The sequence below is a fragment of the Pezoporus wallicus genome, unplaced genomic scaffold (genome assembly GCF_028554395.1).
Source record: "Pezoporus wallicus isolate ANWC-B61680 ecotype Strahan unplaced genomic scaffold, APGP_CSIRO_Pwel_v1 contig_6598, whole genome shotgun sequence".
Classification (NCBI taxonomy): Eukaryota; Metazoa; Chordata; class Aves; order Psittaciformes; family Psittacidae; genus Pezoporus; species Pezoporus wallicus.
In genome coordinates, this window is record NW_026637213.1 from 1,728,830 (window position 1) to 1,755,173 (window position 26,344).

A 26,344-nucleotide genomic window follows, 5' to 3' on the forward strand; every position below is an offset into this window, starting at 1 on the left:
TTCCTTGGCATATAAAAAGAAATCAAAATAGATGAGATATTTTTCCCCGTAATTAAAGATCACACCTAAATCAAATGCTTTAAACCTCAGTCTCCTCCTATTCCCCCACTTCCCACTCCTGTTCTCTTCCCACACACATACAAAGTTCAGCTGTTGGGGAATGCAGCTGAGAATTTCCTACTGTCTAGTAAGTATGAACTAAGCCTCTTTTCCTTCCTCCTTAAAAGAACTCAGCCCATAATGTAAAGTGTATTCATGGTGGTTGTGTCTGTTCTGTACTTGGCACTCCTCTCTAGCCATGGTGTAGGTGATTTCTGGATTACCTTAAACAGACAGCTCCTCCATTCAGAGGTCAAGGTCGGTGTGATGATCACCAAGTCCCTTTGCTGGCAGTTTCCCATGGGGAGTGATATTAGCCTGCATGCCTCTCCCACTCCTACTCCCTACAGCCTGTTATTAAACAAGGACAAGTGGTTAGCTTGTCTGTGTCTGTGTGTGAGAGCGCGACTCTGTCACCTGATGCATATAGATGGCTTATTAACCAATTAATTCATAGGACTAAATTGGTTAAATCAAACTAAATGACACCCAATTGCTGTACAAGGGTAGAAATGGATTGGAATAAGTGTTTCTTAAATGCCAGCCTCGTTGAGCAAAGGAATGAGTAGTGGAGGGAGGCGGGAGGCAGATGGAGAAGGGGGGGAAGACAGCAGACACTGGCAGGCAGCAAGAACAGAGCCATCCAGGGTGTCACGTCCCAGGGAAGGAAGTGGCTTGTGAGCCTGTGGCAGTTTGTGCTGCCAAGAAATCAGATCCCTCTGTTTGCTGATGACACTTTAAGGCTGGGAATGCCTCTGGAGAGGGAATCCCAGCCACTGCCTGACTCTGTGTCATGGGCAAGAGGAGGTGGCTTCTCAGGTTCCAGGCTTTGGCTGCAGCACGAATTATTCTTGGAAATACTATCATTTGGTTGGAGCATGAACGATGATTGTTCATTTGTTTCAGGAGCGAGGGTTTGTTTTTTCAGGAGGCCTGCTTGTGAAGTCCCTGTGGGCAGTTGATGTTCATCATCCTGGAAATTGTGATTCTTCATCCTTCCTGTAACCAGGCCCCAAGGATTGGGCAGAAAAGCTACATAGAGCTGTAATGCTGGTTATCTACCTCACCTGCAAGAGTTTCACCAGTTGCTCAGAGATGCTTCTCTCTCTGTTTTCCCTTAGTGGCACTATCTTTTCAGGTGGGTTGACTTTGGCTGGCTGCCGCGTACCCACCAAGGCACTCTATCACTCCTCCTCAGCAAGACACAGGCAAACCAGTCAATTTCTGTCACGGGCAAAACAAATTAGACTTGGGAAAACTAATTTATTGCCAATTAATAACAGAGTAGGATAGTGAGAAAGAAGAACAAAACTAAACCCATCTTCCCCCACCCCTCCCTTCTCCCCAGGCTCGACTTCACTCCCAGCTCTTCTCCTTCCCATGCGAGCAGCACAGGAGGACAGGGAATGTGATTGCAGTGATTGCAGTCACACTTTGAGGTTGCAGCAACACTTTGTGCTGCAGCATGGGAAACAGTCCTTCAACGAAGGTCCTTTCCAAAGGCTGCAGCTTCTTTTAGGGCATATCCACTTGCTGCACTGTTGTCTTTTCCATGGGCTGCAGGGGAATCTCTGCTCTGGTGCATGGAGCTCCTCCTCTCCCTCTTCACTGACCTTGGTGTCTGCAGAGCTCCTTTTCTCACATTTTCTCCTCACAGATGCTGCACAGTGGTTTTTTACTCTTTCTTAAGTATGATATTGCAGAGGTGCTACCAATGTTGCTGATGGGCTCACCTTTGGGAAGCAGCAAGTCTGTCTTTGAGCTGGCTGAACCTGGCTTTGTCTTACATGGGAACAGCTCCTGCTGTCTTCTTATGGAAGCCACCTCTACATCCCTCCTTCCCACCCCCCCCCCCCCCCCCCCGACCTTGCCACATAAACCCAACAGTGTGTTACAGAAGGCTTTGTTCTTCTGTATAGGAGAGCACCTCTTTTTTTCCCACCAAATGCTGACCTTTTTGCTCTGTGTTGTGATGTTGATGATAGCCTTGATAGGATTAACTAACTGCATGACTGTGAGTGGGAGGTATTTCCCCTGATCCCAGTTCAATTTAACAACTACCATGACGTGTAAGAATCATAACCTGATTTGGAGTAGTGGATGGAGCACAAAAGAAAGAATACAAAAGGCAGAGGTGTGCATCAGAAACTACTCTGATGGTGTTTTATGTTAGGGTTTGAATGTTTTGCCTGCCTCAAGGCTAGACTTCCTATCACCATATCAAAGCGGCTTGTACCACTGTTTTACCAGAACTGATGATCTGAGGGAGGTCTCCTACCTGCTTCCCATGCCTAGAGCTTCATCTTCCTATTCATGGCTGCAGGGAAAGGTCTGTGGCTCGCCCCAAGGTGCAGCAGAGAGCTGGTCCATGTGGGAGTACAAGAGATGCTGAGACACAAGTCCTTCCAAGAGGTAGAGGCTTCTAGCATAGCGTGTGAACAGCTTACGGCAGTTTCCTGCTAACAGCATCTTTGTTCAGCATGGCCCAGGGCAGACTCTTCTGTTGATTTTCCACCTTGTGGTCCCTTGGTTAATGCTCTCTCCCCTAGGCAGCATTGGAAAACTGTACCCATGTGCTCAAGAGCATGAAGTGCAGCAGCATGGCCCTCACTCAACCTCAGCAGAAGGGCAGGAGCCCATGAAGGTGCCAGAGCAAGGCTTCATTAGGGCACATGCTTCCACGTGGTGGGTAGGCATCTGAGTTGGTGCTGTTTGGATCAGTTGGACTTGCTCTGTGTTGGTTAGGTACAGTCTTTCTATGACAGAGGACACTCTGCTGCATAAAATGGCAGCTCTGAGTGCTTATAGCAGAAGAAAGGGATGAACCCTCCTCCTGTGGAGCAGGAATAGATGGTATGTATTAGAGGTTAAGAGTGGCAGCACGCCTTAGTAAACCTTGTATAACCACACACACTCGCAGCACTCCAATGCTCAGAGAGAAACAAAACCTCACAGCCCTGAGCGCATGCACATATGTGCATACACACAGAGTGCATGCACACAGAACACATACCAAAAACATGTGCACAGGTCTGGCACCTCCATTTGTACAGCGTTAACAAATTCTACATAGGCATAGCCTGAAACATATGCGTCCATGGAATTCAGCCCGTGGAAAATGAAACCTGTGCATAGGCAAAACTGCCAAGAACACACTCACCAGCACCCTAATACTAGCTGTGTATAACCACAGAGCAAACACATGCCTGACTATTATGTCAGTGTTAAAATTGCTCTTCTTCAGTTGCTGCAGCAAGATAAAGTCTCCAAAGCCCGTCATGCTGCGGCATCTTTTTCAAGGCTGCGGTATATGGAGTGTGTATAAAATATTGAATCATTTAGGGGATTTTCATCTTTTCTATCTTTTTATTTTTTTAAGAAAGAAAAATATGTTTTACACTTTGTCCAGCAGCAGAGCAAATGTTTTATGTGCTGGAGCCATGATCACTGCTCTAGAGCATTTGATGCATATATTTTGTGGCCTTTCCACCCCTTTTTTTCCTGTTCTTATTATCATGCTCCTGACAAGGGCCAGATCAACCATTTGGAAGGGTAATTTTTTATTCTTGGAGCAGAGTGTACTCCAAGAGCTGTAAAACAAACTTTGCCACCCTATTATTAACATTTGTCCTAGAAAGAGCCCTCCCTTTCCCTTTGCCCTAGCAGCCCTTAATGTCACCATGGGAGCAGGCTGAGGAAGGGAATGCTTTCACTGATTCCAGAGGTGAAGTGGAACGTTGTAAGTGGTTCCTGCCCAGGAAGAAATGGACTGAGACCAAAATTAACAATGTACCCACAGACAGGCTGGACCTCTGAAGTCTTCTGCATTGGATTGTGCTTTTTTCCCTCCAACCCCATGTACCTGTTACCTGGGGGCTCTAATCATGCACACTGGTTAACTGGGAAAATATATTGCTTCATAGGCTCTGCGTTGTTGCTTCATAGCAGCTTTTAATGTTTTCACAGTGGGCATGGGGATGGCTAAGGGCTGGTTGTTTGCTGAGGCTCTGCACTGTGCCATGGTCAGGCTGTGCATGGATCACATCCCCTTCCTGTGCCTCAGTTTCTCATCCCTTCTGGAGCAATGACAGTGCTGGTTCATCTCAGAAGGAGCTAGAAAGGCTCATTCATTAGTACTAGAAAGTGCTTTGTGGTCTCCAGTAGACAGAGAAGCCACTGCTATTCTCTGAGCTGTTTTCCCCTCTCTACCCCATTTATAACGATTTGGACTGTCCTGAAGTCTGAAGTAGGAGCAGGTTGATCTCAGCTCCGGTTTTGTTTTTACCTTTTATTAGCACAGCTCTTGACAGCTCAGAGTCCTTGCATGAGCATAAAGAACATACTCTTTTATTGTTTCTGTGGTCCAGAACAGAGCTGCACTAGACACAAAGCGGCAGCCAAGGGTAATAAGAGAAGACAAAAATTTAATTAAGAAGAGAAGAATTCTCTTTTATTGCAAAGACAGAAGGGCTGAGGAGCCTGTTGATGTTTGTCATTGTAGTTAGGTAGGTCTGTTATTGCCAGGCTGAGAGAAACCTCAAAAGGTTTTTAGGTTCATATAAGAACCAAAAGTTCTGCGAATCATGAGATAGTCCTGGGGTCTATGGCCCCTGCTTCTTTTATCACATTCAGAGATGTAGCTTAGGCACCTGCGCAATCACTTTCCCTATTTGCGTCAGTGAGTCTAAGCTGGCAGTACTTACATGTGAAGAAGAGTGTCAAGTTTGAAAATGGCTTTGCCATTAGGATGTGTAGTGTAGATTCTCATGGATCTCCTTGCCTACACGTTGAGTGGCACCAGGAGAGTTGATGAGAGTCCAAGCAAGTGCAAAGAAATCCAGTATGTGAAATTCTGTGAATGTTCTGATAATCTGCTTTCTTCCCCCCTCCCAAGGAGAGGAAAATGTTACGGGGAAGCAATGTCAGGATTCAGCTCTAGGGGGAAGTACAGCTCCTTCAGCTTCCCTGCCTCTCCCTGGGAAGAAGGAAGGAGTTGGGAAACTGGTGAATTGAAACATAGAGGAAATCAAGGTCCAGTGGGTCCTGAGACCAGTCATCTCTTGTTAAGCTTTTCTGAATGCTCAGCACTCCTGCAAGTGAGTCCCCTGAGATGATGAGGAGCATTGAAAGTGCCTTGACAAGATCAGATCTCCTGGGCCGGGAACACTCTTTTAATTCTTGAATGTTGTAATGCAAAAAGAAGGTGGGGGGGAATCCCTCTTCCTGGCTTTTCTGTCTTTGTCTTTGAAAGATGTAGCAGGGCTCAGGTGTATAATCATGTCCAGACAACAAGAGGTACATTCAGAACGAATGCATGTCCAAACGTTCATCCCCTTACTCTGAGTATTTGTTTAGTTGTTTTCCTTGTCATTTCCCTGTGACCTTTAGCAAACTAGGTGTTTTGGCATTAAACACAAAAGTTTGTAGTAAATTGGGGGTGTGGGGGTGGAGGGAGCCTTCTTTTTATGCTAACCAACCTATTTTGGTCTGAAAATGTCTTTCAGCGGGATTTCGCATCTGTGAGGAGGGTATTTAAGGGAAAAGAGAGATTTAAGTGTGTAGCTTCTTTTTGGATCAAGTCAAAGATAAAGGCATTTTGACTTTCCATTTTATTGGGAATTGCTTACTAGTGCCTACTTGTGTTGAGACAGCTTTGGAGCACATCAGATCTTCTCAAACCAGTGGATGACTCCAGGGACAGATAGAATATTTTAATTGCAAGGAAGAGGGCAGGGACTGCCATGCATCAGAGATGCTGGAGGCCTAGGTATTGCTCTTCTTCTGTGACTTTGGGAAAGGTATGTGACATTCCTGAGGTTGGATTTCCCCATTTGTGAGCTGGAGAGGCTACAGCTGCAGCATTAGTGATATTGCCAGTCAGATCTGTGGAATCCTGCAGTGAAATGGGCTGTAGGCTGGGCTGAGATGAAGGTTAGAGAAACTGATGTGACACATTCATTCTGGAGTCCCGGTGATCTGTATTTACATCATCAATCTTCTATATAACAAATCAAATACTGTCATAGCCCCCGGCTGAGGCTGGGGACACCATTGTTTTCACTGCACACCTGGGAAACTGAGTCATGGAAGGGTGTCAAGGTCTGGAGGGAGACACTGGGATGAAGCATGAGAAAGAAATGGCTCCCACAGTGCTTTCAGATGTCTGCAGCATGCTGGTAATAGCCATTCCTGAGCTTGTCTCTGCAGTGTACCAGGGGATGAGTATCTGTGTAACAAACCCAGCTGCGCGTTGCAGTGGTGGCACTTTATTTTAGGGCTTGGAGCATAAAGTACCTCTTCCACAGGAGGTGGATTAAGTGGAGTTTTGGGAGGGAGCCCTGGTGTGCTGGCCCTGCATGTGTCACTAAGCTTCCCAATGTGGATCTTTAACTTGGGCTCACTGTGGGCATCATCTCCACTAGAGAGGTTTTAAACACTGCTTGTGTTGGGCCACACCAGGCAATGTTTAATGAAGAATAAAAGAAGCAGGGTGTTTTGTATTGTGCTTTAGGGGGGAAAAAAAGTGCCCCTCTAGGAATGCTGAGTAGCAACAGCAGCAGAGATGGGCACCAAGCTGCCAGTGCTAGTAAGCTAGTAGTCCCAGTGCTCAGCTTTTGACTGCGTGGGATGGAAGAGGGTGAGTAACAACATCCCATCCATTGCTGCAGTGTACGAAAGAAGAGGGGCAATCATAGCTCCCCGTCTCCTTGCTATGACCAGCAGGAGAGATGTAGTAACCAGGAACGCTATGAATTACAGCATCAGAAAGTATGTGGGGATTATTGCAAGTGCAGCTGATATTTTTTGCAGTCTGCAGTTGTCTCTAAGGCCACAATATTGCCCCTTCACAGTCCTTCATCCCAGCCTGCCTCTCTTCTACTTCCCAGCAAAGCAAACACTGGAGCACAGTAAAGGAGCTGGCAGGCTCTCTGCCTTTCTCCCTGCCCTCCTCCTCTCCCTGCCAGTTTTGTCCTTCCTCAGACACTGTGATGAGTTCTTTGGGGTCTTTCTTTCACTTAGCATGAGTACCCAGCACAGCACAGCGAGGGCCTGCCCCCTATTAGGATCCAAGTCAGTGATGGTTTCTGCCTCCATTTCTGCTGAGTCTGCAGGCTGCGGTGGCATTTCCTCAGCTGCATACAAAGGCACCACTGCCCATAGCTAACATTGTCCATGTAAGTCATGAAGTCTTCACCTGCAGCTACTGCTGCTGGGTTGGTCTGCCATGGATTGTTTTTATTGGTTGGTTGTGCTGATAATGGAAATATTTTAGTACCTGCCAATTATGAATAAAAAGAGGCAGCACTAATCTCTCTCTTTCTCTGTCTCTCTCCATTTTTCCTCCTCTCCACTGGGACAGAAGTAAATAAAATGCTTGATAAAATTTAGGCTTTATGTGTGTGAGAGAGATACTTATTGTGGTGAGCTGGGTTGAAGAAATGAGATTTGCATAGATACGGATGGATAAAAGGAAGAGGAGATTGGGAGAAGTATGCTTGAATACTGAATAGCTGAAAATGTATGGAGCGAATGTATGCCTGGAAAAACTCTCTGGACTTCAGTGGCACCAGCTCTGTGCTTAGCCCCTTGTTTTGCTTTTGAATCATATCACTTCTTTTGTCTAACTGCCCACGTGTCTCATTTGAGGATGTTTTTTCTCATTATGGTGTGAAAAAGAATTAGTGTTCACTGTCCTATAGGTACTTTCCTACTGCAAAGATTCCGTGTTGCTTAGCAGGGTAATGGGAGGGCAATGCTCTCCTAGAGATTTTGGACAAGGAAAATACCCATTGTTCATGACAGTTAGAATTGAAGGAAGCCCTGTGAAGCAACCATGGCATTGTGAAATTGCCTGGATCAAAGGTTCAAGCTGGACCAGGCAGCTTCCTCTTCATGACGGTACTTGAGTTTTTGAGTCATACCTAGGACTGTCAGGACAGACTTTGGTAGAAGCTGAAAAGATCTTGAGAAGTTCTTTTTTATCACTGTATTTCACTTCTTCCATGTTGCATAGGCTGGGAGGTCTGGACATTGGGTTGGATCTGTTACCCATTTGATTCAGAAGCCCTGCTGTCATGATGATCGGTAGCAGATATGTCAGAGACAAGGAGCAAGGTGGTACATGTGGGTAATCCAACCCCATGCTAAGTCTCATTACTTGCCATAGGACTGAGGAGCTAGTTTACTTTCTGAAGCTCTAATGTGTCTTCAAATAAATTGCTGTCTTTCATTGTCATAATTCTGGATGTTGTGATGTGGCTCCATCCTGCCCCTTCTGGAATACTGTGAGAATCTTCCTTTCAATTATTTCCTTTAGCTTCCAGTCCCACTGTCTAATAATATAACATGTGGAGGGGGAAAGAAATGCAGAAAAAAGGTATTCCAGCTTCTTTGAATTCAGCTTTTCATTTAGCTGAATGCCTTTATAGTCCTTGTTTCCCAAGCTTGGACAAAAGTCTAAGCTGATGAAGAAAGGTAGGTACCTACTTTTCATGTGCATAGGTGCTTTGGGAAGCCAGTGGAAAGCATATCTGTGATCTCTCCGGGACAACCTAAATCCTGAGAATTGAACACAGAGAGACATTTCTTCCACCTGGCTGTCGATGCTTTGTGACCACATCTTTGGTGCCCATAACCCAAGCAGAAAGCAGGTTTTATTCCAGCTTGGCCTGTATCTGGGCTGCCCCATTTGCAGTCTTTCCACATGATAAACGGGCTAATTAATTTCCAGGGCAGAAAGAGGACATTAAAGAAAGAAAGAGGGGGCTGGAGGGAAGGAGGGGGATTGGATCAATTGACAAATTGAAATGTCATTTCCCAGCCTGCAGCTGGACGCTGCTGCCTCTCCCCTCTCTTCCCCTCCTTTTTTTTCCCCCCCTTCTTAGCCCTTTGTTTTTTGATTTGGTTATAAAAGCCAGGATATAATTGAAACTGGCGTCGGAATCAAACAGCATGACCTTGCCAGGCTTCTTCTAGTCCCTCCACACCATCCGTGCTGGCTGAGGGAAAGAAAAGAAGATGGAGAGGGGAGCAAGGGAGGGCACCAGCGCAGGGAGTCCCCTGACAACTATGCTGCTCACATGCCTGTCTTTGAAAGGCTTCTTTTCTATGAATTTCTTATTTATTTAAGTTTTATCCAAGTGCTTTGGGGACGTTGGGGTGACAGCAGAGCACACCGGCAGCTCTTTCTTAGGAGGCGGCATATAAATCTGCTATGGGAACTGAGCAACATGGTCTGCCAGCTCGTGACGGCAGTGCCAGCTTGAAGGAGATGGGAAAACAAGGTCCTTGATGCCTTGACCTTCTTGGCCTGGCTAGAAGGAAGCAGTCTCTTATTTCCACACTCAAGGCACGTGGCTCTGCCTGTGCTCCCCACTTCTGCCCTTTCAGATGACTGAGCCAAGAAAACTCATGTCCTCTGGGAGTCAAACATTTGCTGGAGCTCAGGTCTCCCCAGAGGGAAGGTTTGTGCACTGGTTGTCTATGGCTTGTCTGTACAAAAACAGGTCTAGTGCTTAGTAGGGGTGGTTGCCACAGCATTCCTGTGGCTAGGTCCTCAGTGACCTTTTCAGAAGGGTCCTGTGTGTGTGCCTTTTCTCACTAGCCCTTTTCTTTGGCGAGAAGTCTGGCATGCAGGGAGGTGTAGTGCATATCCAGGGCTCTCCAGGTTCTGAAGGGTGGGGTGGTGCAATAGGAAGCACCCGTGAACCCCAGTGTGAAGATGCTGCTGCCTGCGATGCAGCACCAACACCCCTGGAGTAGGGCTAAGCAGAGACCTCGCACAGCCCCGGTTTGGAAGTGTGAGGGTATCATTGTGAGAGGCTGTTAAAGTATAAGCTCAAGGCACATAAACTAGCAAGGAATGAACCTCCACTAAATCAGTCCCATCATTGGTGCCTTCACATGCAGCCAAGTCTGCGCTGTTAGCTTTTACAAACTGGAGCAGGGAGTGAGGATGAAAGAAAGGCAGCTGTGGAAGATGCCATAGGGCCTGTGGGGAGATGACAGCAAGCTTATTTAGAGGCCATTGAGAAGCTGGGTTTGGAGAAAAGAGTGTTGGGTGGGATCTGTAAAGTCTATATAGTAATATCCCCATGTCCCTCATCCATTCTGTGCGTGCACTGCTTGCCCATTACATCACTCTTAAGTTTACACAGAAACTGCTGAGGTAAAAATAAATATATATATTTTACAAGCCCATATTTTTTTTTGTTCTGATAAAAATGAAATACAGAAAATGTGAGCAAATGTAGCTCCCACAGGAGAATCGGTGGAGAAGCTTGAGTCAGCAGAAGCAGAGTAGAAGGACGGCGGAGGTTTATGCAGGCCTTGATACTGCCTCGTTGAAGACAGTGATTTGTGAGCTTGTGGAGGTGAATAATGCAGTTTAATACAGTTGCTTCTTTGCAGACTTAAGCCAAATTCCAACGTGTTTTTTGTGATGTGATAGTGTTCCCTTTTGGGAGTAATTCAGACATGATGCTGTGTTCAGTCAAAGTCATAGCAAAGTTTCTACAAACTTTAGATGCATCAGAATTGGGCCCTTCAGTGAACAAAACCATCTTTAAACCAGTATGTACCTTTCCCAGCTCATGATGCTCAGTTGGAGACTGTAGTTTTTTTGCACTTAGCATAGATTCTTCAATATGCCTCTTCTCTGTTTTTAGACAGCTTTCACTTTCAGATCTTTTAGTTCTAGTGTTTTACTGCAGATCTGGGCTCTCCTGTAGGAACACTTGTAGAATTAGGTTTCATAACCCTGAAGGAGCTCTCTCTGAAGTCAGGGAACACCCTCCTACCATTAAGATCAATGTAATTAGTGAGCTTTCACCCTGTGCAAAATGCTACCCACTCTTCCCCTGCGTGAAGCATTTGCTGGTAAATAATGCAAACGGTATTTTTATGAACATTAGATCAAATTTATTAGTGAGTATGCTTGGGCTGCGCTTAATGCATCTTTAACATCCCCTCTCTGAGTATATTTAACCAATTTCATTTTATGGCCAAAAAAAAAAAAAAAAAAGAAGAAGAAAAGAAAAAAGATGTTCAGCATTGTGGAAATATTTATAGAAATTAAATAATTGAATTTTAGGAATTCCACTGAGCATATTCAACTTAGAAGGATTTGTGCATTCGTCCAACCTAAACAATGGTCAAAGACAATCAGTCTTGAAGTCCCTTGAGCCCTGATTTGCCCTATCAGAATAAGCAACATCAGATTTTCGGTTGGAAGGTAAAGGAACTGCTGCTGTTGGCAGATAGTATCACATATTTATCAATACTAATGATTAGTTTATTCCCTAAGGCATGAGGTAATATAGTCCACGTCGTCAGCACTGATACTTTACATTCAGATGTCGCAGTTCCCCATGTAAATGTGTAATTCCTTGCTTCATTTTGCTAAACTCCTGGCTTTAATGCAATGTGGCAGTGAGTTCACTTCCCTAAGTTCACTGTTGTGTTAGAAAAAATATTTCTCTAGTAAATTTGTAATCACCACCTTTCAGCTTCATTAACTGTTCATTTTTTCCTTGCATTATAAAAAGAGAAACCAGTAGCTCTTCACCTCCATTCTCTGTATTAGTCACTATTTTATAGACTGCTATCACACCTCCTCTTATTTGTCTTCTGTGATACAAACTGCCTGCTCCCTCCCTGCTTCATGTATGCAGTTTTCCACTCCTGTTATCATTCTTGCCACCTTTCTAAAGAAGAAGCTGAAACAATACATCCTGACTTATCTGGCCACTAGTCAAACCATCTGGAGTTTCAGACTTTACCTTAGAGGGGGGAAAAATTGGGGGGAGGGGGGAAATCCATCAAATAAATTGGAAAAACAAATACATTTATTGAACTCGCCATCTGGTTGTGCACATTCCACCAGCAGAACAACAGCAAAAACACTACCCCACCAAGCTAAATTCAACAAATCAATTATTCATTGTGAATTATTCACTAGCTTCTATTGCAAACACTGCCAAGATGTGTTTGTTTATTTGTATTTGGAGTTTAAAAAAATCCATGGCAACATTGCTGTTTGTCTTTAGTGTTGAAGCACGAAGTGCAGCCCTGCACTTCTATTCTGGATGCCTTTATTTCATCAAAGAAGCGCAGCAGAACCAAGAAAGAACGAAAGCAAAGTTCTCAGCAAAAAAAAATAGCAAGTGTCTGTAAAGTACCATTTCAATGTGTCTTATCGAGTGGGAGGTGTTCCAGCTGACCAGACTGTTTTAGAAATACAAACATGAGAAATGCAGAAAGGGAAGCTCTACCTATTCTATCTGTATTATGACAGCGCCTGACACAGAAGGTGTTTGTGCCATAGCTAAAGAAAACGCACATCCTGAGTGGTTCATTTGGGTACCTGTTTGCCTGCACTTGGCTTCGTGGGAATGAATGACTTTTTACTAAGAAGGAGTTTGATAAGTTAGAACTACTCTGAGGGTTTAGAGATTTTAGAACATGGGAGAAGAGAGAGTTTGAGCAGGTGATGTGGGAATAGGAGGGTTGGGAGCATTTGCAGCAGAGTTGATGGGAAGACAGCAAGAGCCTGGGCTCAAGTTCCTGCATGTATTGGTCTCTCACTGTGGCTCCACTTGTGCCATAGAGCAGAGCATGGTATCTGAATGTAGTCCAAGGTGTTGGCAGTTTATGCTCCTCTTTTTGGTCTGCAAGCTTTTGTGGAGTAAGGCTGTTTGGAGAGTTGGGAGAGCTGGGTGTTGCGGTTAGAACAGAGGAGTCAGCAGAAGGGACAAGATGAGAGCTGGTCATCCACAGCTCCCAGCATTGCTGCTCTATTGGAAAGCACAGTGATAAACATGCTATTCTCTCTTCCTTCCGTTTTTTGTCCAGACTCAGTTATACCTAGCAACCAATTAAGCCCCTAATTGAATATTGGCTGAAGGGCAGTCAGATAAGCTGTTTGTATTAAGAAACCAGAAAAAATAGAAGGACACTATGGCTTATACTTTATATCAGTTGTAATCTCCTCTGGTATAAGATGTGGGTGGCTGGCCTTAGAATGAAAACATCTGGGGCAAGCAGAGCTGATATTTTAACAGCTGTTTGCACAGTACCATGCACACAGCCTGGCTCCTTTGGCTACTGCTGCATTTGGAGACCACCAATAATATTAAGGTGTACAAACATCCTTTTGCAGGTGCTGATACTGTCATCCAACTGCAGGATTTTTGTTGCCTCATATGAGGTGTTCTGACTTTCTAGGGGTGTTGCACCAGAAAGCCTCAATACCTTCACCCAGGAATGAAATTATGCTATTCATTGATATATTTCCAGAAATGAGGAACGCAAAACTCTCATTTGGGCACATAGTTTATTCTACAAACTTTTGTTCCTATTTCTTCCATGTTTAAGAAAATAAAAAGCAGAACCCTACTTGCTTTCAGATGAAATCTTTATGCTAGTCTCTCAGTCTATCTATCAGTGCCTGGCTGGTCATCAATTTTATGCCTGCAATTAAGTCACAGGCACAAAATGTTCCACCATTAAGCTGTGGACAAAGACATTGCTGCCCTAAATTGCACCTGGATGGAGAAATGAAGTAAGTATTCTTACTGATAAAGCAATGCTCTCACTTTGAATGCTTGCTACCTTTTCAAAACTATGGCCCAGATTTCAGGAACTTAGGTTAGAATATTCAAAACAATAGAATATTCTCATCTGCTGATGTCCACGGCTACCACATTGCTGTGCTGAACAGTTTACTCTGCTAGAGATCTCTACTGCTTCTTGTGGCACTGATGGAAATATATATTAAAAAAAAAAGCAAGGCAAGAGAAAGAAAGAGAGATTGAAATTGAAAACACACAAGATTAAAAACAAACAACAAAAAAAAGATCAGACCAAAAAGCCCAGCAAATGAAAGATTGAGGTCTTTTTCCCTTAGGAAATAAACTTTTCTCTTTAATCATCTGATTCGCCTGGCTTTAGTCCAAATGTTCTTCTTTGTCTGTTGTGGCCTCTTTTTTCCTCATTCCTGCCCTGGTGTACTTGTGCCCACTGCCCTGCAAGGCTTTGGAAACACATTGAGTGTTGGCAGCCCAGCAAACAGGCACCCTTCTGGCAGCAGCTGCATATGTGGGATACAGGATTAATGCTCACATGTCCGTTGCAAAGGCTGTTGCTTCTCCCAGGGTTGTCTGGACCATAGTCCAAGTCAAGGGGCTGTGTGATATTAGGAATCGTTGTAGGAGCTGGAGATGTTGGTGAAGAGGAGGTTAAGCAGAAAGTGAGGCTGGGAAGCAGCTGAGGGAAGAGACCATAGGAGGTGCTTAGTAGGTGTATCAACAGCAGTTCTGTGTCCTCAAGGGGAAAGGTCTGAAAGGGCATCACCTGGATCAGCAGGGAATATGGGACAGCTCAGCTTTGGTTAGGGAATGGCCTTGGCAAGGACAGTGTGTAAAAGTTACGGGCTTTGTGAATGTACAAGTAATGAGTAGATACTGGAAATCCCTCTGCACTTTGTAACTGGCAAACCAGACTCAGAGTGTATAAACTTGGAGTTCAAAAGAAGATGTCTTTGCAAGGGAGGATCCCAGTTTGTTTGGGATTTTTGGGGAGGGGGCTTAAAATTAATGTCAGCAAGGCACAAGCCTGGCAGTATTTTTCAGCAGCATTGTTCTCTAAGATACAGGGGAGTTTTGTTGTCCTTTAGAAATTATTTATTCTGACAGTTATTGTATGTGCAACAATAAATTAAGCCAGAATAGGCTAATAACACATATCCACTGATGCTTTAACAGCTCAGTAATGGGTAGGAATTTTCTCTCCGACCTCACTCTCCTTCTGAAGTAAACAGACAGTGCTATGAAAGCCAGGCAGAAGCAGGATCCTTCAACAGAAAGGATAGACAGGCTGCGAGAGAGAGCAGTCTGAAGCAAATGCCTCTCTAATTACTGATGTGTGATGACAGAGGACTGAGGAGATCATTGAAGGCTTTGGTGTTAGTGGCAACACAAAGTTTTCTCCCAGCAACTAACGCGTACAATGGTAAACTGCACTTCCAGCACTCTGGATCTTTCTGGAAGTCTGGAGCCCACTGCAGCTGACTCAGCTTCCCAAAAGCTGCAGCATCCATCTCACAGGTCTTGTGGCTCTTACTGCATGTCAAAGGCACCCCTTCCTCACCAAGCTGTCATGTCTCAGGTTAAAGCTGTCCATGTTATATAGCACAAGGCTGCATTGAGATCTTTATGCTGCTAGCTCAGCTCAGAGGATGGAACTGAACATCAAGAAGAGTCCACCCTTGTGCCCCAAGGCAGAGCCAGCTTCATCTTCTGTTCTGTCCGGATAACTGGCCTTAACTGCCAAAAGGGCAGATATCCTACACTTTCACTCTGTTAAGGCTTTTGACACTCTCATGGCATCCCCATAAGCACATTAGAGAAGGTCTGTTGAAATACCAAAGGGTTATTGAAACATCTGTTGTGCTCAAACAGGAGCTGCCTACAGTTCTTTATCAAAGTGGAAGGTGTGTACAGTGGCAGGGATCAGCCCTACACGAGTTATTTTCTTTCATGAGCTGGATGATAGGCTAGCAAAGAAACTTTAATTTTTAATGTCTGTGGGACTGTAGGCATGCTTGTGCACAGGGCTAGAGCAAAATGCATAAATAGCCTGAAGCCTGAAATTCAGGAATAACGCGTACAAGGAGCTGCACTTCGTCAGGGATAATGAGGTGTGTGCGGGCCAGGGAATGACAGGTTTGGAAGCAGTCTTGTGGAAGAACATGCTGGACTTACTGCATAATGTGAACTCAGATGGTGCTAAGATGAAGCAGAGATGTATGTATTTTTCTAATCCTCTTTCCCTTATCGTAGCCAGGATATTAGGTAACACCTCCTGGCCTGCATCCTTGGGGCTTGGACCCAACTCTCTGCTCTAGCCGGACAATCACAGATACTGACAGGTGACAGTGAGTTATAGAAGGTCAGCTGTGGTGATTCTGGGCTGCATCAGGGACTCCAACTCTTCTCCTTGCTTGCTGCCTAGTTCTGTGTCAACTCAGGAAGCTGGGAACCCCAAAGCCACTAGCATGCCTGTGGTATCACAGGGAAAAAGGGAGCTAAACAAGTGGAAGAATCAGGCAGAAGATCAAACAAACATGCTATAAAAACACCCAGCTGAAGCACAATGATGCTGTGGAAGCTGCTTCCCCATCAGCAATGGATGAGAACATTCCTAGTGCAGCAGTCACTGTGTCCACCTCTCCAAGTCTTGCTGAGCAGCACAGACAAAACCCTAACTCCTGGTGCTCGAGGGGTTGACATTAACCTGCCCATCACCACCTCCTCTCCTCCCCTCACTACCTCTACTCCCCTACTTGCCATGTCCTATTTTCTTGTCAATAAGGTGGTGTCTGTTTTCTTCAAAGGCATCAATAGGTTGTTAGACCTGGAAGGAGAATTCGCAATGATTCACTGGATAGTTTTGTGCCATTTATTACAAATGCCTGTGAGCTGAGAGCAGTTTCCTTGACTTTACTCAAGGAATGATTTTTGGCTCACTTGTACAGATCTTTCTGTGTTTCCGGTTTCCTTTTTCTTTCCTTTATTCCCCCCTTTTTTTTATTCTGCCTTTTTATATTATGTTTTAAATCAGTTGAGCAGCAAGTATCAGAGGTTTGTTGTTGGATCTGCTTTAGTTGTGATAGTCACACTCTCTTGGCTTGTTTTCCTGATTCACTCAGGTTATCTTCTGTAGCTAGAGGGAGTTATGGAGAAACCAGTGGCCTTCTCTCTCTTGGAAAGAGGAATCAGTATATGAAAAGGGAAGAGATAAGGACTAGACCACTTGGAAGCTTCCCTCCAGCTCCCAAAGCTTGTCCCAAAGCATCACTTGAAGCAGCTTTGCAGCTTTTTAGGGTGGGGAGGAGTTTAAAGGTAGCCTGTGAGTGCAAAATTGACTACGTTAATAGTGTGTGCATGAACATTTTACCCAGTTAGGTGTGTGCAACTGGCTTCTCCGATTGCTTTGGAGCCAGAGCTGCAACAAGAGATTCTGTGGGCTCCTCCTCATTGCTGTGACAATTAGCGTCTGGTCCAATATACTTCTGATGCAAATAGGTGGATGTGTTTGAGCTTCGTCTTTGTTCTCTGCCATTACCAGTACGTGGGTTGGCAAGCTGGAAATGGCTTTCCGCCAGCCCTTAATGGGAGCAGCTCCTGATTGCTGAATGTGTGTGCAGAAAGCAAATGCGAAAGCGAGGGAAGTTTGATGGTCAGAGCAACCATCCTTTAACTGGGGAAAATTCTCCTGTAATACACATTCTGTAACTTCCCCAAACTCTGGTTATGACACATTTAAAAACCCATACTGCTGTGAAGTAGAAATTATAGCCAATTAAACAAGACTCCCAAACAGAGCCTGTCCCCAAATTTTCCCTTTTTGTATTTGTTGAACTGCACAATTATTTTAAATTGAGTGTTGCATATTCATAAACCACATTTCAAACCACCCAGTCTTCTGGTTTATGTATCTAAGTTGGAATATTAGCATATATTTCAGTAGCTCATTTCATTTCATTGATCCCAAAGTTCCTTACAGCAGATGCACGTGATTCTCGTACCAGTACCGAAGTGCAGCTTCCTCTGTGCTGGAATATGACAGCGTTTAACAGAGTAAGAGTTTCCTCCCACCACATCAGCTAAACCAACATATGCCTACTGCTTCTTCCAACAGGAATGGCTCAATAAGTTGCTGTACAAATACAAAGCACAGCAGTGGGATTACAGCACAACCATAGTGGCAGCAAATTTCTTTGCTTAGGTCAGTATTAAATCCCACCTCTGAGTGTGACCTCAGAGCCTAAGGGTTGTGCGGGTGTAATGGGAGATGTGGATTTTAGCAGCTCTTAGTGGTGGATTGGGGTTACATGGTCTGTTGAGAAAGGCATGCAGAAGGAGCTCAAGTGAATGAGGCCGTTCATGGGAAAGGATGCATCATGATAGAGGAAGGTTAATGGATGCAGGTACAAAGTCGCACCTTACAAGTAAGAGTGGTAAAACTTTCCCATGCAGGTAAACCCAAAGACCTGTTCTGTGAAATGAAGGTTATCAAGTGCCTCAAGCTGCTTTTTAAAATGTAGCATATGGGTTAGTAGCTCATGCAGGGGACACTTCAAAGCTGCACCCAACACATCACTCCTAGGACTCTGCAGTAGTACCAGTGCATTTCTGAGTCACTAACACTGTTATTTGCAATTTCTCCCTTTCAAATAGTGACAGTTCGTTTCTCAGCTCTGCTTAGCTTGTCAGATCTGATGTGGGGTGGTATGGCTGTTCAGGCACAGCTACTGAAAGAGGCAAAGAGAAACCTCTTTAATTTCTATTGTCTTTCATTCTGATGACATATATCAAATTTCCTCTGTCTGACAAGTTCAACTCAGACATGCTCCTCTGCTTTCCTACAAGTGTCCCTCTGATGGGCAGGGAAGATGAGCCAATGGGCAGCATGGGCTTGCAGAAAATGAGAGGTGGGTAAGAAAGGAGAAGGAGGAAATAGACGGAAAAGATTCACTAAAAATAAAAGAGCACCAAAGCCTACAAAAAGAAGAACGGGAAAGAGGCAGAAAAAGAAACTGATTGAGATTGTATGAAAGACTTTTTAAGCCCCTGCACTACAGTCTGCAGTCTTCAAAATACCTGAAAAAACAAGCGTTGTCTTTACTGTTGTGTCTGCCAATGTCCTTGTCACACAGCTAATTCTGCATTTGCTGATCCCTCACCTTCTCCTGCTTTTCCCCACTATCTTTTTTATTGTTGCCTCAATCACTGTCTTAAGTCTGTGTCTTCAGGAGTGCTTTCCAGTCTCTTCCTCCCTGAGTCCTGGTGTGGACTGAAAGTGGTTTCTTCCATTTCTAAGGTAGAGGGACAGCCATAGTAGATGATGCCCACCCACCCTCTCCTTCTTAGGTTGCATCAGAGGATGTCCCAGGAGAATAAAGGCAGTGAGTGACCTGAACTAAACTTCTAGATCCTTCTGCATCTTTTTTGCCTGCAGTATAGGATTGTAGTGCTGGGAGGACACCTCCTGCAGCTGTATCCTAAGACCTGTCCTAAGGATGGTCTTTTGGAGAAGGCCACCTCTTAGGGATGGAGGGGAAACATTCAGTACAGGCACATGAGTGGTTCCCTGACTGTTTCAGAATGCTTTTTCCCAGGCCTGTGATAGCTTGGTACATACCAGGCAATGATGGTGTGCTGCAGGGTGCTGGCACCACCACTGCAGAGGGCCCACCCAGGACCTATCTCTTAAAAAACACTGCAGCTGAAGTATGCTCAGCTCTGCCATTGGCCCTGGGCACAGGCTTTCACCAGCTGGTGGAGGTAGTGGCAGGTATCTGTCATGTCATTTCCAAGCAAGGAACAGATCACAGCTGCCCTCATCTTGAGCTCCGATCTCCAGAGAGCATGCAGGCAAAGTTTCATGCAAAGACGCAGCCATGTACATGAGGAAGTTCAGGCTCTGCTGGTCACATAATTGTGTGCAAAAGAAGTGACTGAAAAACCTGCTGTAATGAGCACGACCTGACTGAACAGAGCTATGCTTGCTAATGACATTGATGAGTTTTGCTTGTGGATAGCAATAGCCACATATTTTAACTCCCGGGAGTACAAATGGTCCTTCAGCTGCTGTTTAGTTTCTCTTTCTGCTAGGCTGGCTGCTGCATATGTTTTTCCTCTGTCACGTGTCTAGCTTCTCAGTGTGTCAGAAGGAAAGCTCCGAGGGGATGCTGCATGCTGGATTGGGAGCATCTGCCATCTTCTCAAAAGGATGTCTTGATGGTTTGCAAACATAGGTCTGGGCTCTCTGTGGCTGAAGGAACATCATGATGGTGGCAGCTGCCCTCCAAGTTCAGAGGTTGCCTGAAGCACTGCCAAATATCAGGGAGTTTTCAGCCTTTACCAAGACCTCTCTTGGGTCTGGAAATCAGCAGAGAACACACTTCCGTGGGAGATTTCTAGTAGTTCTTGAAATCAACTTCACTGTCTGGCTTTAAGCTGTAGCAATGTTTTGAGAATGAGTGAATGGAAGTCATGACAGGCAGAAGCAGGCAGGTTCATTTTTGGTATCATGTTTGGAACTGGAAGGTTCACAGGTGGTTGGTTCTTTTTGTCACCTGAATCACTCTGGTAATCTGGAAATATCCCAACGGCTACAGATCCATTCTCTTTGGCGCTTACTGTCGGATATAATCAAGGAATTTAGTGGCAAAGGGATGGCTGAAGCAGGGAGTGAACTGGGTAACTGAAACCAGGTATCTGTTTCAGGCTAGACGTGACATAAATTGAAAAAAAGCCAAAGATAGAGCCATTTATTGATTCCCTGTGCTTACAGATACCTGCACAAATATGCAACGTTTCCTTCTTGATAATGTTTCTGTTGCATGTTACTGTCCATCTGCAAGGAGATTACATATTTAGCATCTGACTACCTATCCATCAGCATTAGGTTTCTTAAGGCATCTGTTAATATGGGTATTCAGCATCTGTCTTACTTGCCATGTGCTCTCTGCATTCTGCATCTTTCTCTGCAGAAAATACCCTTCTGTTTTGGACATTTCCTCTTCTGAGTCTCAGTTTGAGTAGAAAAAGAAAGAATATTTATTTCTCTCAGTAGCTTTTCTTGAATGTAAAATTAAAGTGAGGCGGGGTGTTGAGTCTTGCTGCTGGAAGAATCAAGTGTTACTTGCAGTGCATCACTGTTTCCCAGTGGCATAGGACAGCTCACTTCTGCAAATATTCTTGATAGCATCAGTATGTCAGAATCCTGACTTGCTAAGCTTACTTCAGATTAAGAAATATGTTGGTGTCTTCATTATTCAGAAGTATTAACAAAGCCATCCCAGAATGTGGAAAAGTAGCTGATGTGATCACCAAATCACATGTACAGGTGAACATCTTGACCTTTTAACTGCTAAGCTATTATCCATGCAGTCACATGGAGACTTTCACTGCTGAATCTGCCAGGACTCATTACCTACGGAGACTAAATTGATCTGTACAGAGCTGATGTATCCTGGAAGCTCAAGGCAGTTAGCTGTGGATGATGGGAGTGGAGTACAGTGACAAGTCCTCCAGGCCAAAGAGCTGCTTCACTCTTGGAGATCTTGGACACTCTACAGGACGTGACTTTCACTCTTAACTTGAGATTCACCCCTGGCAGGTAGATAATCAACAGGCTGAACTGACTGGAACAGAAAATTGTGGTAAACACTGTACAGGGAGTTTCAGAGCTCTGATGATGAAGGCTTTAGGTTATGGAAACAACATAAGCCAAATAGTTTTGACTCTTTATTTTTATTTCTTGCCATTAAAAAGAAGAGTAGACTCCAAGTGCAGTCTGTCCCCTGTCCCTAGCTGAAGTACTAATTTATTTTGTGTCTTGTAGTAACACTTTGAAGCCCTGGTGTCAGTAGCAGCAGCGCACAAAGATACATCAAAAAAGTTAGTCCCATCCTCAGAAAGCTTGAGATCTGAAGTCCAGATCCTGCAAAGTCTTCAGAATATGTTTAGCAATATTTTGCAATTATTACTGCTATTAAATGCTATTAGCAAACATCCAGTTCCCAAATACCCGTCAGGAACCCAGGCTACTGGGCCCTGAGTGGTACATAACAAAGACAGTTCCAGAATGAGCAGGTTTATGGGCAGAATGTCAAGCATTGACCCTCTGTTAGATTTCCTACAGTGCATACTAAGCCTGTGTGAGGCTTAGCAGACACTGAGCATAAAATAGAGGAAAAGATAAGAAATAGATACAACAAAGACATAGGTGGAAGCATAAGGTAACAATGTAATGTAATATTAAGAATATAAATCTAAGATAGAATTGAGAATATTCCAAGAGCTTGGGTTTTTTCTGCACCATTAACTTGATGGCATTGCACACCATAATATGTATAGATCCTCTGCTCTTACTTTACCTCTGAAATGTACAATTTCATATATAATGTGTGATAAATAGGATGTACAATGGGCTAGAATCAATGGTGCAGGAGAAACTTTAACATATGGAATGACTTGACTTCTAAGTGCTTGATTTCTCAGTCTTAATGTTTTAGCAATGCTGAATTTTTTGGATTGTAGATCTATTTGTATGCATGTGCCCTTCTAAAGAACCAAGTGAAACAGAAGCTGAACTCAGCCATGTAGTTGTGGTGTCTTTAACAGCAAAAACCCAAGAAGCTTGTTGCAAAGCCCATTTGCTTGACAGGACATTTGTTGAGTGCTAGTGCAGCTGGATTCCAGTGGGAACAGATGGACAGGCTGATCATTTTTATACAGGAGAACCGAGTCTGTGGGGGAAGAAAAATGGTTTTGCATTAGTTTTGGTTACCTTTTTGTTGCCCTGTTTGTTAATAGCTGAACTTTCCTTGAGGCTCTTTTCCTCTTTGAAAATTGAGATAAATAAAGAAGAATGTTTTTTTTCCCCCATAACCTTGGGGAGAAACCAGGCTGACTGTGTAGAATGACAGAGATTTTCTCCTGTGGGGGGAGGACTGTTGGGTTTAGAACATGTTATTTTAGACAGATATCTATTTGAACAGAATGAAACACCTGAAGATGATAAATGGCCCGTATTTGCACATTTCCCAGCTGAAATGGTAGCATTACTGGAGGCCCATTTCCCAAATCTGATCTGAAAGACATGCTTCATACTTATGTCTCTTCCTACTGCTTTTATACCATCATAAAGACTTTACTATCCCATCAAGACATATTAACATTTTTCCTTGAGCCGGGATGGTCTGAAAGTGGCTTATTTTCCAAAACTCATCATGCTTTCTCTTGGTAACAAAGAAGTCCCATATATTCTCACTTTTTGGAAGCTCAGGGCATGAAAGAGGCTTGATGTGACAGTTGAATAGGTAAGAACTTGACTGAAGTCTATGAAAATGAAGCCAAAAGGTCTCAGTGAAAAACCATTTTTACCACTAGTGTGATGACCACAGCTCAGTTTCTGTTGTCTCCTTTCCTAAAGAAGGAAACATAAAGGGACAAGCATATTCGAGAGCGGAAGGGAACAGATGATACATGGAAACATTACATAGGAGCATTTACATAAATATATGATGGAAAATATTGCATAGCCCAGCCAATTTTTTCCCTTCCTCCCTTCTTTCCCTTTTAAATCAGATAAATTAATATTTTATTCCTCTGCAGCTGTAAGGGAGATATATTATTGAAGGGATCGTGTTTTCCCAGAGTCCCTCCCTGTTCCCTGGCTTTCTGTGCCAGATAAAGGCAAATTTAAACAAACAATGACTTTTAAGGTTGGAGTCATGGCAATTCCAATGTTCCACTCAACACTTGCAGAAGGACCCTCTGCAAGGTTACATTTATGCCTCAAGTCCTGCTTGTCTTACCAGGATACTCAATAAAGCCATCGATAAGGCTCCCATGAGACAAATACATCAAGTTTGACTCTAAGTAAGTTATAGAGATGCCCAAGGTCTGAGTATGGTCAGGACTGCATCTTGCTCTCAGCCCTGCCTGCAGTTTTGGGTGCATGTTTTGTGTTCCTTGTCAAAAAGCAATGCTTCCTTGTTTGTGTAGCATGCTGTAATAGGTATGCATGAAACATAGTAAGGGAAGAGTATATTGTTGTATTGCAATCTCAGGCATAGCAAAATTTGTTAGTTTTTATTTTAATTTCCTAGAAAAGATCTGAGGGTTTCTTATCTAGGGAATTAGGAAGATTTCAGATGCACTGATTCAAATCAATTCAGCAGAGGTTTTCCCAGTTTCAGTTTCACGGAGCAGACAGGATGATGCGAGAAGTTCTGGATCCACACTTGGATACTCTAAACAGGACACCCTGCATAAAATCTGGTCTCAGTCTCCAAATACAGGATATTGATTAGTCCTGTTAAAAAACACTTTTTGAACCACTCCTCAGCCTGCCAAAGCATGAGTCTGTTGATGAGTCTGTCTGTAATTTCAGGTTCAAAACGGCATTGGAAAACAGATGTGTTTTAATGGAACAAATAGGCGCCCATTCCACACTAGGTATTGGAGGGTACAAGCAACCCTGGTTTTCTGTTATCTCTCTGCGAATCTCTGAGTAAAATATAGCAAAGATTAAATGTTGTGACCCAGAGATAACACATATGTTCTTTTCCAGCATTTCAGATGCCAATGTGTTGGGTGGTTTTTTAATGGAGAGCCTCCTGGGTGCTGCAAATGTCTTTTAGAGAGCTAAATTGATCCTACAGGCTGATCCAAAAGATCATCCTTTGTGGCTTTCACTGATGGTAGAAGCAGATGTATTTGAGAGTGAGGGACCTGGATGCAGGTTGGCCATCAGCATGGCCCCCCAGGATTTCATTGAGAGGTTCATCTCTTGGTGTTTTGCAAGGCATTTACTAAGCCCTGTGCAACATTCTCACTTTCAGTACAGCAAAGGTGTTGACACTGTTTAGAAACATGGAGCACCACCCTCCAGGAAAAGCATAGAATCATAGAATGGTTTGGGTTGGAAAGGACCTTAAGATCATCCAGTTCCAACCCCTCTGCCATGGGCAGGGATGCCTCACACTAGGCCATGTCACCCAAGGCTCTGTCGTGCAAGAAAAGCTGCCCTGCCTTGCCTTAGGCCCTACCTAACCTTAATCCTTCTACTCCTGGGGCTGCCCCCAAGCCCAGGACTCCTTTGCTTGCTTCATGTCTGAGAAGCCTCACACAGCCATAGCAGAAATTTGCATCCTCCTCTGTGTCCTCCCCCTTCCCAGCCACACACAGAAAGCAAATTCAATTAAGCAAGTGATTTGCTGTTGTGTTTAAGTTACAATAGTAGTAATCATGCCAATTATAGAAATCAGGTTGGCAATCATGGACCCTGCCCTCTGGGTTGCTATTAACTTCATTCCACTGTGTGTTATCCCTCTGCCCCGTTCAAATTGGTGAAGGTCACCTGTCTATATCCCTGCTCCTCCAGGACGTAATAGCATCTTTGAAACCTAACAACCAGTTGCTGCCTTCGCATGTGTAGTCAGATTTATCCCTACCTCTCTCTATTACGATAATGAGTGGGTAGCAGATGTAGTTGAATTTTGTTGCAGTGTTCTCCCTCTACCCTTCCCTCCCTTTCCCCTAGCAAGCAATAGTTTCAATCTTAAACAGCATCTTGGACTACTTAGTGGAAACATTTCCTAGGCCCAAGGGAAAAATAGTTACACAACTCCTCAGGATCTTTTTATTCCCATTTTTCCCTTTCTTACTCTTATCTTTCTTTCTACTTGGGTGAATCTTCTTTAATTATCAACACTGTACAACAAGAAGCACCATTAAATATGATGACAGATGTCTCCCTCTGTTCCTCTTCTCTCATCCCTAAGATTATCAATGGAAATCCCTTCACAGACAAAACATCATTTTGTTGCAGGGAAATGTTACCTGTGATTTATTCTCCCTCCCTCCCCTATGTTGCTCTTGTGTATGTAGGCAGATTTGTTTTGGCTTCCTCTTCTTGCCTCTTCCTCCAGCTCTAAATGCAAGGTGGGGGGGGGGGGATACAAGATGTATTTGACCAGAGGAGCTTTCTAAGAAAGTAGTTGGTTTAGTTTCTTTGACTGAGGCAGGAAATAACACCTCTTTCTGCCATAAAATGCTGATAGGCTGTATTTTAAATGTGGCTCTTGGCTTTGGGATGCAGCAGTTTCTCCTGATATCTGGGTACCTTCCAACACAAGAAACACATTGTCCTCTCCTTTGGTCCTCAATAGAATTGGTCATTGCTCAGTTGTAAGCATGTACGAACCCAGGGTGAAATTGAGTTGTGACATGTGGAATATGGCTTCAGTTTAGCAGCAAAGATGTTGGGCTGGACCACATCAGAGGCATTACAGAAGTCAAGATAAACAACATCAGTTATGTCCACTGTAGCTACTCTTCATACCTCCTCTTGTATTCTTGCCTTTCCCATAGCCAGCCTGTCTGGGTCAGGCATTCTTCAGTCATTCATGGCATTTGCTGCAGTCCAGAAAAGAGGCTGTTAGAAGGATGTTAATTTAGATACTTGTTCAAAAGTCAAATTAGGCTCTCATATCTCTGCCTTTTTGGGATCTCTGTTTTCCCTGTGATTGGTCTGCTGTGTTATTTACACTTTTCACAAGAGAGATGGTGAGCCGTCTGGATTTGGTATTCAGCCAAAGCTGGTTGGCTTGCCCACAGAATTAAGATAAGAGTTGCCATGTACTGGGAATATCAAGCCCTTTAACAGG